Source organism: Bubalus bubalis, chromosome 16, assembly GCF_019923935.1.
Source record: "Bubalus bubalis isolate 160015118507 breed Murrah chromosome 16, NDDB_SH_1, whole genome shotgun sequence".
Lineage (NCBI taxonomy): Eukaryota > Metazoa > Chordata > Mammalia > Artiodactyla > Bovidae > Bubalus > Bubalus bubalis.
Window position 1 is genome coordinate 55,882,296 of NC_059172.1, and position 16,139 is coordinate 55,898,434.

At 51.0% G+C, this 16,139-nt stretch overlaps 1 long non-coding RNA gene across 1 annotated transcript; it reads left to right on the forward strand.

Moving 5' to 3' along the window:
- The first annotated feature begins 13,050 nt into the window (after positions 1-13,050).
- On the forward strand, positions 13,051-14,738 carry LOC123329803. Its single transcript, XR_006545382.1, has 3 exons — positions 13,051-13,179; positions 14,355-14,467; positions 14,576-14,738. It is a non-coding gene; the product is annotated as an uncharacterized LOC123329803 (long non-coding RNA).
- The last annotated feature ends 1,401 nt before the right edge of the window (positions 14,739-16,139 follow it).

Sequence of the window (16,139 nt, forward strand, 5' to 3'; positions counted from 1 at the left end):
GAGAAGAGAATAGGAGCAATGGTGCAGAGAAATCTTATACCTTTGGTGGGGGGCAGGGGTGGAGAGAAATGGGTTGGGGAAGGCTGGGAGATGAAAGAAGAAAGCTAAGGGAGCTCCCTCCGGAATATCTCTGCTTTCCCTGGAAAGTAGAAGCTCACTGGGGAGGGAGGTTTGGGGCCTGAAGAGCTGTTGGGGGAGAGGAAGACACAGCTACCAAGAACCCTGAGGAAGACTGCGTTTGGAGGAGACGGACAGCTGAGAGTGGGGACCACTGGTCTTCAGGGGCACGGACTGTGTTAGTCAGGGTTCTCCAGAGAAACAGAACCAACAGGATGTGTATATATAGACAGATTTATTTTAAGGAATTGGCTCATGAAGTTGTGGAGCCTTGGCAAGTTCAAAATCTGATGGGAGAGGCAGGCAGGTTGGAGACTCAGGAAAAGAGTTGCGATTTTGGAGTCCAAAGGGAGTCTTGTTGGCAGAATTCCTTCCTTCTAGTGGGGAGAGGGTGGAGGTCACCTTTGCTACATTAGAACCTTCAACCTTCACCCATATTGTGAGAGAATCTACTTTACTCAAAGTCCACTAATTTAAATGTTGCTGCTGCTGCTGCTGCTAAGTCACGTCAGTCGTGTCCGACTCTGTGCAACCCCATAGACGGCAGCCCACCAGGCTTCCCCGTCCCTGGGATTCTCCAAGCAAGAACACTAGAGTGGGTTGCCATTTCCTTCTCCAATGCATGAAAGTGAAAAGTGAAAGGGAAGTCACTCAGTCGTGTCCGACTCTAGCGACCCCATGGACTACAGCCTACTAGGCTCCTCCGTCCATGGGATTTTCCAGGCAAAAGTACTGGAGCGGGGTGCCATTGCCTTCTCCGAATTTAAATGTTAATCTCATCCAAAAAACACCATCACAGAAATATCCAGAATAATGGCTTGACCAAATATCTGGGCAACATGGCCCAGCCTGGTTGACATATACAATTAACCATCATACAGACCTTGACGTGTTGGGAGTTTTTCAAATTACTCAACAGCTGGAATGTAGAAATGATAAAACTGTCTGGTTGTGGTGGCTCAGGGTTAGGGTTTTCAAGGCATGGAAAGTTGAGGGTATTGGCAAGAGTGGAGGGATGGAGAAAAGATCTAGGCTGGTTTCGAGAAGGAGCAATAGATAGGACAGGAAAGAGGATGGAAGGAGCGGGTGTTCAGTGAGGTCAAGGTAGAACAAGGCGTGGGAGAGGCGAAGGAGCAGGGGTTCGTGGATGTGGCAGGAGGTGACGTGGGGCTGAGGCGGGGCTAGGTGGCGGCTGAGGAGACAGAGCCAAGGTCTTCACTGCAGCTGGATGGGATCAAAGTGTTGTGAGGCTGGCAGGGGCTGCAGACCCGGTGTCTCCAGGGTCCAGGCAGATAACAGAAGTAGTAAAACCAGGTGGGTGAGACTGGGGCCAACCGGAGAGAGTGTAGCAATACGAACTCCGTCTACTGAAAGAGTTGCTCTGGGGAAGGGGGAACATAGTATGGTAACACCTCCGCGCTTTTTCAGGAGAAGCCATAAATCTGAATTATTTTGTAAAATGATCATATTTTCAAATTTTAAACCAAGTATATATTAGGAAAATGCATTTTGTGAGCCAAACAATATATACCTCCGAGGCCAGCTTTGCCCTGGGGTCCCCAGGTTGTGTCATCTGGGACACAGGATGTTGGAAAGGTATTTGAGGCTGGGGCAGAAAGGCTGGAGGGTGTGGAAGCAACCCTTCCAGGGGTTGCTTCTAGGGGTTCAGTGCAGCCAGTGGGTGGGATCCTAGGCAGGAGGGTTTGCAGTGGAAGGAGTGGGTGCAGAGGTGAAGGAGCAACTGCCCAGCCATTTCCACAGACAGCAGGAGCCTCCGACAGGGTTTGAGCAGGGAAGTCGCGTAATTCATCCTAGTTGTAGAAAAATTACTGAAAGAGTAGGTGGAGGCTTGATTGTGGGGTAATTAAGCTTCTCCTTAGGCTGAAGGAGAGCTAATCCATACAAGAAATAATGATGGCCTGAATTAATTTATTCAATAAATGTTTATTAAATGCCTTTGCATCAGTCACTGTGCTAAGTGCTGGACATTCAGAGGTGAACAAGACATTGTGCTCCCTTAAATTATGGCCCAGTGGGAGATACTGAAGAGGCCACTACTCACTGTATCAGGGTTTTAGTGGAAGATGTAATAATAACAGCTATTATTTATTGAGTGCTTACAACATGCCAGGCACTGTACTAATCCATTATGTTTATTTTCTTGTTTAATCCTCATGACAACCTCTATTATTATTGTCCTTATTTTATTTTTTATAATAGTTAAAAAATATTTATATATATGGCTGTGCCTTGTCTTAGTTGCATCATGAGGAATCTTTTACTTGTGGCATGCAAACTCTTAGCTGTGGCATATGAAATCTAGTTCCCCAACCAGGGGTTGAACCGGAGCCCCCTGCACTGGGAGCGGGGAGCCTTAACCACTGGACCACCAGGGAAGGCTCTCTCCTTATTTTATTAATGAGGAATCTAAGGTCAGAGAACTTAAGTGACTTGCCAGAGAGACACCTCACAGAAGGGGCCTGGGTAGTTCCAAAGGGCTTCCCAGAGGAAGTAGTGATTAAGTGAAGACCTGAAGGTTGAGTAGGAATTAGCAGTGTGAAGGCAGTGGGGGAGGAGTGGAGAGGGGAGATTGTTCTAGGCTGTTAGGGACCAAAGTTAGGGAATGGGCCCATTGGTGGGGGGCAAGATGGGGGTGTGTTAGAGTGGATTTTGAGAGAGTCACTGGAGAAGTAACTGGGATCAGATGAAAAGTTTTGTAAGCCCCATTAAGCAATTTTAGTTTTTTAAAATATGATTTATTTTTGGCTGTGCTGGGTCTTCATTGTTGCACGTGGGCTCTCTAGTTGTGGTGAATGGGGGATACTCTAGTTGCAGTGCATGGGCTTCTCATTGCCGTGGTTTCTCTTGTGGAACTCTGGCCCTAGGATGCTTGGGGTTCAGTAGTCATGGTACATGGGCTTAGTTGCTCCAAAGTATGTGGAATCTTCCTGGACCAGAGATTGAACCCGTGTCTCCTGCATTGCAGGTGGACTGTCAACCGCTGGACCACCAGGAAAGTTCTAAGCAATTTTAATTTTTATCCTAAGGCTAAAAGGAAGCCCTTGAAAGGTTTTAAACTGGAGAGCGTCATGATCAGATTTGTATCTTATAAAGATGGCTTTTGCTGCAATGCAGAGATTTTGTTGGCTGAACAGCTGGGAGATATTTTGGACATCTCTGATATGCTGTGGAGATAAGATTCCAGGCAAAAGATGATAGAAGAGGAGATTTGGGGGTGATGGTTGGGCTGGGAAGGCTGTGGAGAGGGGTGAAGAACCGAGTTAATTAATGATGCCTCCCAGGTCCTGGCTGGGGCATCTGGGTGGAGGATGGCAGCGTCACTAGCTGGGCATGCGTCGGGGTGGGAGGGGCAGATGTGTGGAAAGGGGGTGGAGATCACTGAGCTTGCTGAGTTGAGGTGCTGCAGGACACCCAGGTGGAGGCGTATGGAAGGTGGGCGGGTGCGTTTTCTGGAGCCCCAGGGGTTGTCGGCTCAGGTGTGACAGCTGCAATCTTGGAGAGAAGGATGTGCCAGTAAGAGGACAAGGTCAAGGAGAGAAACGAGGGCATACCAATACCATGGGCAAGGAACAGAGGAGCCTGCAAAGGAGATTGAGTGCATGAGTGCGTGCGTGCTCCGTAGCTTCAAATGTGTCCGACTCTTGGCGACCCTATGGACTGTAGCCCGCCAGGCTCCTCTGTCCATGGGATTATCCAGGCAAGAATATTGGAGTGGGTTGCCACTTCCTTCTCGGGGGAATCTTCCTGACCCAGGGACTGAACCTGAGTCTCTTTTGTCTCCTGCATTGGCAGGCGGATTCTTTACCTTCAGCGCCAACTGAGGAGACCAAGAAGCTTCCCAAAAGGAAAAGAGAAGAGCCAGGAGAGGTATCCCAGCTACAGAAAGGAGAACACTTCTAGGAGGCATGTTCCCCATCTAGTTGGTGTTCAGCAAATAAAGAGCCATGACATGTGCTCTTTGCATGTGACAAGTAGGAGTCATGGGGACTGCTTCAGACTAGGGGGACTCTTGAGTGAGGGGGATTGGGCTGGGCATGAGGGTGTTGAAGGCTGGCAGGTCTGGGAGGAGTTGAGTCTGAGGCTTGGCAACGGGCTGGTTGACCAGACAGTCTGGGGAGGGCAGGTGTGAAGGAGGACACCCAAGAGGCTTTTTCTCACCCCCCACCCTCCTGCAGTCCAAACCCTTTTGGGTCTCGAACCTGTGATGGGAACAGGGAAGGAGGGTCAGGAGGGCCATACTGGATGTTAGTGGCTTGTGGAAGAGATGGTGTGAAATGAAGCAGCAGAAGTGGGTTGATCTAGATCAGCTTTCCCTCAGGCCTCAGGAGGAAGGAGCTTTACCCCCGCCCCCGCCCCCGCCCCCCTCCTCAACCTCCTCTACAGGGGCGGGGGGGGGGGGGGGGCGGTGGGCAGGGACCTGGGATCTCCAGCTCAGAGACAAGCTGGAGCCATTACAGGCGCGCGCGCGCGCGCACACACACACACACACTTCCTGGTTAGGGTGTGGCTCAAGCCAGCCCCCAGAGAGAGTTCTTTCAAGGTAGCCAGGTGGGCCAGAGGGCCAGAATCCCCTTGAATTCCAGGGCACCCTCCTGAGGGGGAGGGGTGGTCTTGGCAGAACTGCCCAGGCCACAGCCCCAGACTTGGCCTTCTCCCACCTCCCCAGGCCCTGTTTAACATGCGCATCAGCTACGGTGCCCTTTGCAAAACTGTTATTTGTACAGAAGCCCGAGGGAGGGGGAGGGAAGCCGCGCCCCTCTTTGCCCCCTCCAGGCGCTTCACTTGCAGGGACCTGCAGTCAAATACCAGCCCCCGGTCCCTCTGGCTCACTAGCTCAGAAACTTGCAAACCGAGACCGCCGGTTCCCCGGCTCCCCACGTGGCCGCGCTGGAGTTCCTCCGCAGCACTGCCGGAAATGGTCTGGCCTCTGCGCTTCCCCCACTCCCACGGTCCTCCCCACCTCAGCCCTTCCTCCCCACTCCCGCAGCCCTGAGCTCAGAGCACCCCGGCGCCTCCCACTGAGCCCAGAGTCTGGCCGCTGTGGTGTATTTTCCTCCGGTTTCCCCAACTCTATCTCTCAGAACAGAATGAGAGCCCCTAACTCATCTACCCCTCCCCTCCCCCCCCCAACAGCGCCCATCCTGCCCCGTCCAGTCCGAAGGGGGTGCAGGAAAAGCCAGGGACTGCGACACAGGTTCTGCAAGGTAGGCAGAGGGCTAGGAAGGGAGGAAATGGCTTTGGAGGAGATGGGCCCCACTGTGCCCCACTCTGGCTGCTGCTTGCCAGCTTGGGGCCTTGTTCGAAGTTTCCTGCCTACCAGTGGAGGCGATCAAATCTACCTCCAAGGGCTGTGCTGCCGCCGGAATGTAACAACGCCTGAGGTGTCCAACACAGTGTTTGGCACATAGTAGGTGTTTAAAACAAGTTCCCTCCCCTCTCTTCACTGATGAAGAGGTAGAATGACAGAAACTAGGGTCTATGGAGCGAACTCGCCAAGAGCCTAGGAAGCCGGGGATAGGAGGGTGCCTGGGGCCCTCCTTCACTCCTCGCTCCCCACTGGCCTCCCCACTGGCCACGCAAGACCTCTGAGAAAGGCATTCCTATGGATTAAGGAGGTCTGGTGGGGAGGGCCTGAGGTGGGGACACTGCCTCTGGGTCTTGAGCAACCCCCCCTCTTCACTCCCCCAACTCATAATCCGATTTATATTCCTACTCCCTCCTCGGGACCCGTCACCATGGCAACAGTTTTCTCAGTTGCACTTCATCAGTTTCTCGGCAAATCTTTTTTTTCTGCCCCCTCCTTGAGTCTTGTTTTCTCTTCTATCAGTCTGCCTTTTCCTGTACCCATGGTGCTCACCTTTCCCCACTCCCCCACCTCCCCCCCCCCACTTCAGCTTTTCTGTTTCTCTCTTGCAGCTCACTTTGTCCCTGCCTACCCCTGTCTCTACACCTTCCCCTTCGTCTTTTCCTTCTCAAGTCCAGGATTATAGCAACAAGCTAGAGTCTATTGGCTGGACAAGAGCTTGAATTCCTTCTGACATCAGGGTAGAAAAGCAGAGGGTTATGGAGGGACACAGTTTGGGTTCCCGTGGGCTCTGGACAGAGTTCAGTGATGCGAAGGTGGATGGAAGGTCTCCTCTGTATTCAATTCTGACCAGGGGGCAGGAAATGGGAGTGGGGGCACGGGATCAGACAGTTTCTTCAGTCCCAAACAGAATCAGTGCGGCTCTGGGAGGTCCTGCATGGCACAGTCCTTGGTTCACTTCCCAACTCATCCTCAGAGACCTCACGCCATGCCTACAACACCCACTGGCATGGGGTGTGTCCCAAATACATGAATCTGGCTCTGACTTCTCTCCAGGCTTTACTCAAGTCTCTTACATCCTCGGGGTCAGAACCAGGGTATACTTCTCATCATGCTTGATTCAACAACTCTAACCATGAACCTGTCTTCTGAACACCATCACCCCTCCTTACAGTACTTCCTCATCACCACCCAGTGTAAAAATATTGGTGCTACCTGTGAGTCCTCTCTTTCTGTCATCCTCCATATGTAACTAGAGTTCAGGAGGTATCAATTCTTTGTAAGAGGAGAATCTGCGTCTACCCCTGTACCCTTTCATCTAGATGACCTGAGACCAAGTGCCCAGTGAGTCATTTGGGGCTCTCCCTATAGCCTCATTCTTTCCTGGGCCTCCTAGAAAGATAGTCTCCTCTTAGAAACCAAACCCATCTGAAACATGACTTTCTTCTCTCCTTTTTTGTCTACCTGATTTGAGTTTGCGTGCTCAGTTATGTCTGACTCTTTGTGACCTCGTGGACTGTAGCCTGCCAGGCTCCTCTGTCCATAGGATTTCCCAGCAAGAATACTGGAATGGATTGCCATTTTCTAGGGGATCTTCCCTACCCAGGGACCAAACCAACGTCTCCTATGTTGGCAGGTGAATTCTTTACCACTGAGCCATCTGGGAAAGCCTGATTTATTGAACACCCATTATGTATTAGGCTCTTCATATATGTCATTTAATTTAATCTTCACCCTAATCTATAAAGTAGGTATCATTTTACAGAAGAAGGAATTGATGCTCAGAGTGGTTAATTTGTCCAAGTTCTACAGCTAGTAAGCAATAAGGCTAGGACTCAAGTCCAGATCTGTGGAGTTCCACAGTTAGTGTTTTATTCTGTTGCTATACCTATAGTCTGCTTCCATGTCACTCTTCTACTCAAAAACTCTGTTGTGGTTCTGAGCCTTCTGACTTTCTTAATCTTCTATTAGGCTTGTGAGGTTCATTATGATCTGACCCATTCCACCTACAAGACCCTGGATCTTGCTGCTTCTCAGTATGACGTGGACTGGTATCAACCAGGAACATTTGTTTGCTTTAGGACTTGCTTTCATCTCTGTCCTGTTAAATATTTTTTAGATAGTGTATATGAAAATGTAGTATCACATTTCACAGAGATAAACCTCAAGGTATAGTAAACGCTTTGAAAGACAGGGTAAGGATCCAAATAACATCTCCATGCGTAGGATGGTAGGAAAACCTAACAAGATGAAATGATCAGAGATCTGTGTAAGATCTCAGCAACACACAGAGACTACACGTGTCTTAGAGGCAGTTCAGGTAAAACAGAATTGGGGGGGGTTAGTAAATTCAGTCCGAGTCATCATCATAACATGGTCACCAAAAGTGAATCCAAGTTTAAGCCATATTAATAGAGGTATAGTGTTTGGAATAAAGGAGAGGATTGATAGTCCTGCTTTACTTTAAGCTGGCCAGGTGTCATTGTGGGCATAACATTAGTGAACTGGGAATGTTTAGGCCAGAGAAAAGAAGAGACTGAAATCATTAAAGCTTAGATATATGAAGGGCCAGGAGGTAATTCATGGACTAATGAATAGAGACCACTAGGAGATAGAATTCAGCTCAAAGAAAGGAAAAACAGATGTTCGTAAGTGGAACGGACTGTCCCATTACTAGAGATATTCATCAAGATGCTGATATACTGCTTGCTTGGGATGTTAACAGAGAGTTGAGAATCAGAAAGAATTAGAGTTAGGTAGTTGGTCTTTGGCAGAGAAGGCAATGGAAACCCACTCTAGTACCTCTTGCCTGGAAAATCCCATGGATGGAGGAGGCTGGTAGGATGCAGTCCATGGGGTCGCAAAGAGTCGGCACGACTGAGCGACTTCACTTTCACTTTTCACTTTAATGCATTGGAGAAGGAAATGGCAGCCCACTCCAGTGTTCTTGCCTGGAGAATCCCAGGGACGGCAGAGCCTGGTGGGCTGCCGTCTATGGGGTCGCACAGGGTCAGACACGACTAAATCGACCTAGCAGCAGCAGCAGCAGCAGCAGTTGGTCTTTGAGACCCCTTCCCACCAGGATCTGTGATTCCTCCTGCTTCAGCTCCATCTGCGCCCCTCACCTCTGTGCTCCCCTGTACCTGAGGTCAGTTTCCTGTTTCTCTTCCATGTCGACCAAAGGACGAAACCAGAGCGGGTTGCATCAACCCCGCATCTTTTAATGATTTAGCATCTTTTATTGTTCTTTAGTTGTCCCCATTTTATAAGCTCCTTTAGGGCAGGTGCCTTTATTATCTGTTACAGGATAAAAACTTATTAACCAATGACTGTTCTCAGACTCCCTCTGCCCTGCAGCCCCTCACCCCCGAGATAATTTTATCCCTCACTTGTTGGAAATCTTGTCATGGCCTGCTCAGGGCTTTTGTAACATAGAGCTGGGAGAATAGGAGGTGACAGATAAGACTAGAGAGACAGGAGACAGGTAACTTTCTTGTGTGTTAGGGAGAATCTGGGTAATGGGTGAAGGAAAAAAGAAAATAATGAAACCTGAGAGGCTAAGCTACTCTAGGAAAAAGTAAAAAGGTGACTGGTGAAAGAGACAGAAAACCTTTTGAATATAAAGAACAGAGAGAGGCAGAGAAGGGGGCTGATTTCGGGTTTGCAGTGAGCAATTTAACTGTTGCAAGGTTTAGCAGAATAGAAGAGGAAAGGGAATTTGAACAAGATGTGCTGTAGGTTAAGAACTGGATCACCTTCAAGAGATAAAAGTAAATAATGCTCTGTGGTTACCTGAATGGGAAGAAAGTCCAAAAGGGAGGGACTATATGTATACATATAGCTGATTCAATTTGCTGTACAGTGCTGTGCTAAGTTGCTTCAGTCCTGTCCGACTCTTCAGGACACCATGGACTGCAACTTGCCAGGCTCCTCTGTCCACGGGATTCTCCAGGCAAGAACATTGGAGTGGGTTGCCATGCCCTTCTCCAGGGGATCTTCCTGGCCCAGGGATCAAACTGGAGTCTCTTACATCTAACCTGCAGTGGCAGGTGGGTTCTTTACCAGTAGTGGCACAGAAGAAACTAAAAGAACATTGTAAAGAACTAGAGTCCAATAAAATTTAAAAAAAAGAAAAAAAAAGAGATACAAGTAAAAACTGTGATTCCTTTTCGAAATTATTCTTGTTATTTGGGACCCCAGAATATACTCAGGCTACACATTTGTCACTTTCATACAACCTGGCATGGTATCAAGGTATCAGTGCCTGCATCAAGCAGCACCTAGTTTCTGCAGATAGAGCGGACATAGTCCTGGGGTTATGGGGTCCTGCAAAAAGGCAGAAAGTGAACTGAAAGTGTTAGTTGCTCAGTTGTGTCTGACTCTTTGAGACCCCATGGACTGTAGCCTGCCAGGCTCCTCCGTCCATGGGATTTTTCCAGGCAAGAATACTGGGGTGGATTGCCATTTCCTTCTCCAGGAGATCTTCCTGACCCAAGGATTCAACCCAGGTCTCCTTCATTGCAGGCAGACTCTTTACTATCTGTGCCACTGGAGAAGCCCCCAAAGGCAGAAAGGTTTAAGCTTTTACCCTACTTCAGAGTTATAGCTTTAAGAAACACATCCTAATCTGTGATTTCAAGTTACAAATGCTCCTGGAGTTAGAATTTGCTATAGGTCTCGACAGATGGTGAAAACGAGGCCCAGGGAAGTTAATCAACTTGCTCAGAGTCACAGAGCAGATTTTAGGCCTGGGAATATGCCTGGCCCAAGGCTCTGTCCACAATCCTGGGATGCCTTTTTAGACTGAGTCAGAGATCTACGTGCATGTAAATAGGGTCATGATGAGAGAGGAAAGGGTGGCTGGGAGACTGGGAGTTCTGAGTACCCCTCCCTCTGTTTAGAGCCATGTACCAGGCTCTGGGGGATGTCCAGATAAGGAGGCCAAGCCTGCCTTCCCAGATCTTATGGCCTCACAGGGAAATGAGCCAGACGCAGGAAGAAGTCCAATGGAAAGTTGGAAGCAAGTGCTGCAGTGGTGTCGTGGAAAGAGTCTGGACTGGGAGTGAGGAGACCCGGGCGCCCCTTCCAGCTGTCACTCACCAGCCATGTGATTTCAGGCCTGTCCTTTTACCACCCTCTGCCTCAGTTTCCTTACCTCTGAACATCCTATCTCTTCAAAATAAAAGCTCTGTGGTGCTACATGGGCTTCCCTAGTAGCTCAAATGGTAAAGAATCTGCCTGCAATGCAGGAGACACAGGAGATGCAGGTTCCATCCCTGGGTCAAGAAGATCCCCTGGAGAAGGGAATGGCAACCCACTCCAGTATTCTTGCCTGGAGAATCCCCATGGACAGAGGAACCTGCAGTCCATGGGATCACAAAGAGTTGGACATGGCTGAGTGAGGGAAGAGCAAATTAATGCAGCTTCATTATATTGATATTCAGGGGGTGCTGTCCCCCAGGGCTCATCCCTTCTAGCACAACCTCAGAAAGGCTCTTGCTTTGAGTTGATGACAAGAATTAAATGTTCCCAGGACTCACAACTGCCAGGCAACCTGGTAAGTGAGTAGGAGGTGACTCAAGTGGCTTTCTCTAGGCCCTGCCTCCGCCAGCCTTTCCTAGGCTTATGAACTCTGCCTTCTATTCCCAAGCTGGCTAGAGCCACGTGATTGTTTTTCTCTGAACAAACTAAACCTGCTATTTAACTGCTATCTTCCTGATAAAAAAGAGCCTGGAGATAAGCGCATCCAACTCCTTTGTTTTTTGAAGAAACTAAGGTCCAGAGATGAGGCTGACTAGTCCAAGGTCATATGCTCTTGGCTTTCCAGCTAGTCTCCTTTCTTTTGGAACTTGGAGAACTTAATAGAAGTAGATTGTTGGGGAATGCAGCCTTGGCGATCTCTCTCTTTTTTAAAAAAATATTTATTTATTTTTAAAATTCATTTTTATTTTTATCTGGCCTGCGTCTTTGCCACTGCACATGTTGGCTGGTGAGCAGGGGCTACTCTAGTTGCGGTGGGCAGGCCTCCCTTGTTTCAGAGCAAGGGCTCAAGAGCACGGGCTCAGTAGTTGTGGTGCACGGGCTTAGTTGTTCCGCTGCATGTAGTATCTTCCCAGACCAGGGATCGACAAGCAATAAAACCCATGTGCCCTGCCTTGGCCTTCAGATTCTTAACCCCTGGACCACCAGGGAAGTCCTCAATAGATATTTTTTGAACAAATAAGTAGATGTCAGAGAAGGATTCCTGGAGGAGTCAGGTATCATAGCCTCCAAGTAGAACAGGATTGTCCTTGGTTGGGTGAACTGCTTATGGGAAAGGAAGTCTTAGATAGAAGATAATGGGAAATGGGGGAGGGAAGGAAGTGGGGCAATTAGGGGGAAAAATGGAGAAAGGAACCCTTGAAGGTCACAGCCTTTGCTAACCTGGGAGGGTTTCTGGGTAGAGGGGAGGAAAGGTGTTAGCCCTGCCTGCAATAGGAAGAAATGGTTGTCAGCACCTCGAATCCATCAAGAGGCCTCCTTTATGGAGGAGAAATCTGAAGGCAACTGAGCTTGAGGGGAGGGACACTGATGGGGGAATCATGTAGCTGATAGGAGTGCTGAAGCCTGGCTAGAGGTCTGCTTTTGCTGCTGGGGTCTGGAGGGAAGCGGACTGCAGGGAGTTCTGGGAAGGCCTGGGACATAGAAAAGAAGATGAGGGACAGCTTCCCTCTACTGCCCCCCTTCATTAGGTTGAGATTCTGGCAGGATAGGGTGTCTTCTATTTTGTCCTATCCTCCTCCAGGTGTCTGGGCACCTGGGACCCACAAATAGAGTCCCTAGGGCAAACATCTGGAAGTTACTGAGGCAGCCTGATAAGTGAGGATGGCATGGCAGGGATTGTGGAAGCTCCACCAGCCTCCCCAGAGCATCCTCTGTCTCTCCGAAGGTGCTGCTCCTGCAGAAGGAGTACTCGAGCAGTCTCCAAAGTTTTCCTTCCACCAATCCCCACCTGAGCGCATCTTTTGCCAGGGACTGCTAAGCCAGGTCTAGCCACCAGGGGGCAAAAGAGCAGCCCAGAGGTCAGCGTCCCTCCGCTTCCCCACAGGCACACCTGAAGGCCAAGATGGGCGGTGCCTCACCTGGCTCTCCCAGGGCGCCTGGGAGCTCCGTTAACCCCTTCCTGCCTAGACTGAGGCACTGCCTTCAGGCAGAGTCTTCCTTGCCCGAACTGGGCGCGCAAATCTGACGGCGGAGGAAGTGCTGCTTAGGAGAGGGGCTAGGGTGGAAGTGAAGTCAGGGTTTCCGGCTCCTCGGGCTCTTGTCCTAGCTGGGGCTGGGGGAGGCTAGCATTCCCCGCCTCGGTTGGGTAGCTACTCCCGCAGATGGGTGAAGGCGCCCTCTGGAATCCAAAGAGGCCCCGGGCTGCGGTCACCTGTGCGGGGCCTCGCGGGCGGGATGAGAACGCCGAGGCCGCCACGGCACCCAGACTTCCGGGTTCCCTGCAGCCTTCTATCAGTCAGGGCTCTTTGCAGCAATTAGTGGGGGTGGCGGCGGGAGGGCGGCCAAAGGGAGGAGGAAGAGGCACCGAGGGTTAGGGTGGCGGGGGAGGGTAAGACAGTTAAGATTTGGCAGAAGAGCGGGCTGGGTTACGCAGCTCTCAGGTGCCGGTTTTTGTGGGTCGCTTTTCGAGGATTAGGCAGCTTTCCAGGGCTCTGACAAGACCGAGTTCCAGAGAATGCGTTCTGGGCCACAAGGTGTTAAGCCGTGGGTGGGAGTGGGGTCTGGAGTCCCTCCCTCTTGCCCTCCCTCACAAGCGTCACCACCTAGGAGTCCACCGGGCTGGCGCTCAAGGAGTTAAGTCTGCCTGCAATCTGCAAAGACTGGAGCCGGGGAGGAGGAGGAAGGGGGGGAAGGAGGGGGTAGAGGACAAGGGTAAGCAGACTGCAGGGAGACAGCGCCAGGAACCCCCTCCCCAGGGACCTGGCCCCTAGGCCCCCAGCCCCAAAAGAGGCCCTGCCCTCCCCGGGGTCGTGCTCTCTCCCCCGCCGCCCTGCCTCCGCCCTCCAGCTTTGTGTCCCCAGGAGGGTGGGCTGCAGAATTTCCAGCCAAGCCTTGGCTGCCTGCTCAGTTTTTCCAAACCCTCCAGTCGGGGAAGGAGGGAGCCCTGTCAGGATAAGAGTCCCTCCCCCACTGCCCCTGCCGGCCCCCTTTCCCAGCCTCCCTCTCCCTGCCCCCCGCACGTTTTCCAAACTTCCCCAATCCGACCCTGGTCCCTACGCCCCCAATCCCCACCTCTATTGGCTCCCAAGTTCCAAGTTCAGGTTGGAAGGGGCCAAGTGGGTCCCACAATTCTGGAGAGGCGCTGGTAACACCGTACTCCTCAGGCCAACCCTGAGACCTGCTGGGCGCCCGCCGGACTCCCAGCCTGGCGCCCGCCCCGTCCCAAGACGTGGCCCCAAAGGCCACCGGGGAGGGTGGCCCAGGGGTCTCCCGCCCCGGAGTGGAGGCGGTGCCGGGGGCGCCGGTGGAGCTGGGCGGCGGGCCCTGTGCTGCTGGTGCCAGGCCCTGGGGCAGGCTTCGAGGAGGGGCAAAGTGTTCCGAGCTCTGGCACGGCTCTGTCCAGCAGGTCTATTATATAATAATCACCATCTATCAGGAAGCCAGGCAGCTGGAGTGAGTGGAGAAGCCAGGATGCCCAGATCCGCTCCTTCTCCACGGCTCAGGAAGGTGTCTTCATCAAGGTGGGGGGTGTGGCTGCAGCCCAGAGGTGAAACCAAGTTGGGGGGTCTAGGGGCAAGTGAGGGGCGCTGGGCAGTCTGAAGGCGGCCCCCACAAGCCCCGCCCCAGGAAGCTGACTGACAGTGCTCTGAGCCAATGATTGAAGTCACTGTGGGGGTTCAAAGTTAACCCTTTCTTGGATTTTTTGTAGCTTAGGGATAGAGTCCCTTCCCAGGAACTGTTCCCCAGTTCAGAATTCCTCCCACCTGCCCGAGATCGGCGATGAGTACCAGCTGGAGGATCCTTTCGTCCTCGTCATCCCAGGTAGAAATCTCAAATAATCAATAGCCCTAACACCGCCCACCCCCTACCCCCACCCCAAAAGTTAATTGCATTACAAAATGTTGTTGTGTGTACACGTTGTGGTTCCAGAAACAGACCCGCGTAACGCTGGATCACCCACACTGCACCACGAACAGGCACTCTCACACAACGATACCCATGCCCGAACTTCCACCGACACTCGCTGACACACCTGTGACACTCCTCGTGACATAGTGACACAGAGATATGGGAAAACACACGGTGATTCCCCGAACTTGCCAGTAGAGGGAGCCACTCTATTCCAGCAATGGGCCACTGGCCTCTCTCCTCTCCTCCTCGCTCACTCCAGGGTTCCACCCAGAACTCGTGGCTGCCCAGAGCTGGGGCTCCGCATCCCAACCTGGAACCTACGCTGGGGCAATGAGTCACAGCCCCACCCAAGGGAGTGCTCTACATGGCACCTCCACGGACATGCCGAATACACTGGAACTTACAGTGTGCCACAATTAACTGACCCCTTGCAACATGGCCATCATTCCCTGCTACAAACATTGTTTTCTGGACCTGCTATGAACCCGCATGGTGCCAAATAGATAATCAAGCCCGTGTGTCTTGTCACGTATGTAAATGGGAAACTGACCCAAGTAACTGAATGGACCCTTCCTTCTAACAAGCAAATCTTCTTTGAGAAATAACCCTCTTGTCTTGTGGCTCATCTTATATCCTCAGGACCTAGAGAGGGGAGAGGAGATGAAACCCTACTTCTATGGGTCAGGTACCATCCTAGGCTCTGAGATCTTTTATACCAGAGCTGAGCCTCTCTGGGCGTTAGTTTTCTTTTCGTTTAAGTGAGAATAATACCTACCTCATAGAGCTGTGATGATTCAATCCCTGACCCAGCTTGATCTTAGCATAGCAGATAATAGACACTTGTCAAAGTTTTGTTGATTGGCTCAAAGCAGAATCAAGAGATAATGTGTATGAAAATGCTTTGTAAATGTCAATGTTAGGCACCCACAGGGAATGTTATCTTCTCTCAGGGTTTCTCCCCCTTTTCTACCGGTGCCTCCCCAGACCTTGCTCAGCGCTCATCTCCAGGTACCATCAACCCATCAAGTGAGTATTTCAGTCAGTTCAGTACAGTTCAGTCGCTCAGTCTTGTCCGACTCTTTGCGACCCCATGAATTGCAGCACGCCAGGCCTCCCTGTCCATCACCAACTCCAGGAGTTCAGCCAAACTCATGTCCATCGAGTCGGTGATGCCATCCAGCCATCTCATCCTCTGTCATCCCCTTCTCCTTCTGCCCCAATCCCTCCCAGCATCAGAGTCTTTTCCAATGAGTCAATTCTTCGCATGAGGTGGCCAAAGTACTGGAGTTTCAGCTTTAGCCTCAGTCCTTCCAATGAACATCCAGGACTGATCTCCTTCAGAATGGACTGGTTGGATCTCCTTGCAGTCCAAGGGACTCTCAAGAGTCTTCTCCAACACCACAGTTCAAAAGCATCAATTCTTCGGCGCTCAGCTTTCTTCATGGTTCAACTCTCACATCCATACATGACCACTGGTAAAACCATAGCTTTGACTAGATGAACCTTTGTTGGCAAAGTAATGTCTCTGCTTTTGAATATGCTATCTAGGTTGGTCATAACTTTCCTTCCAAGGAGTAAGCGT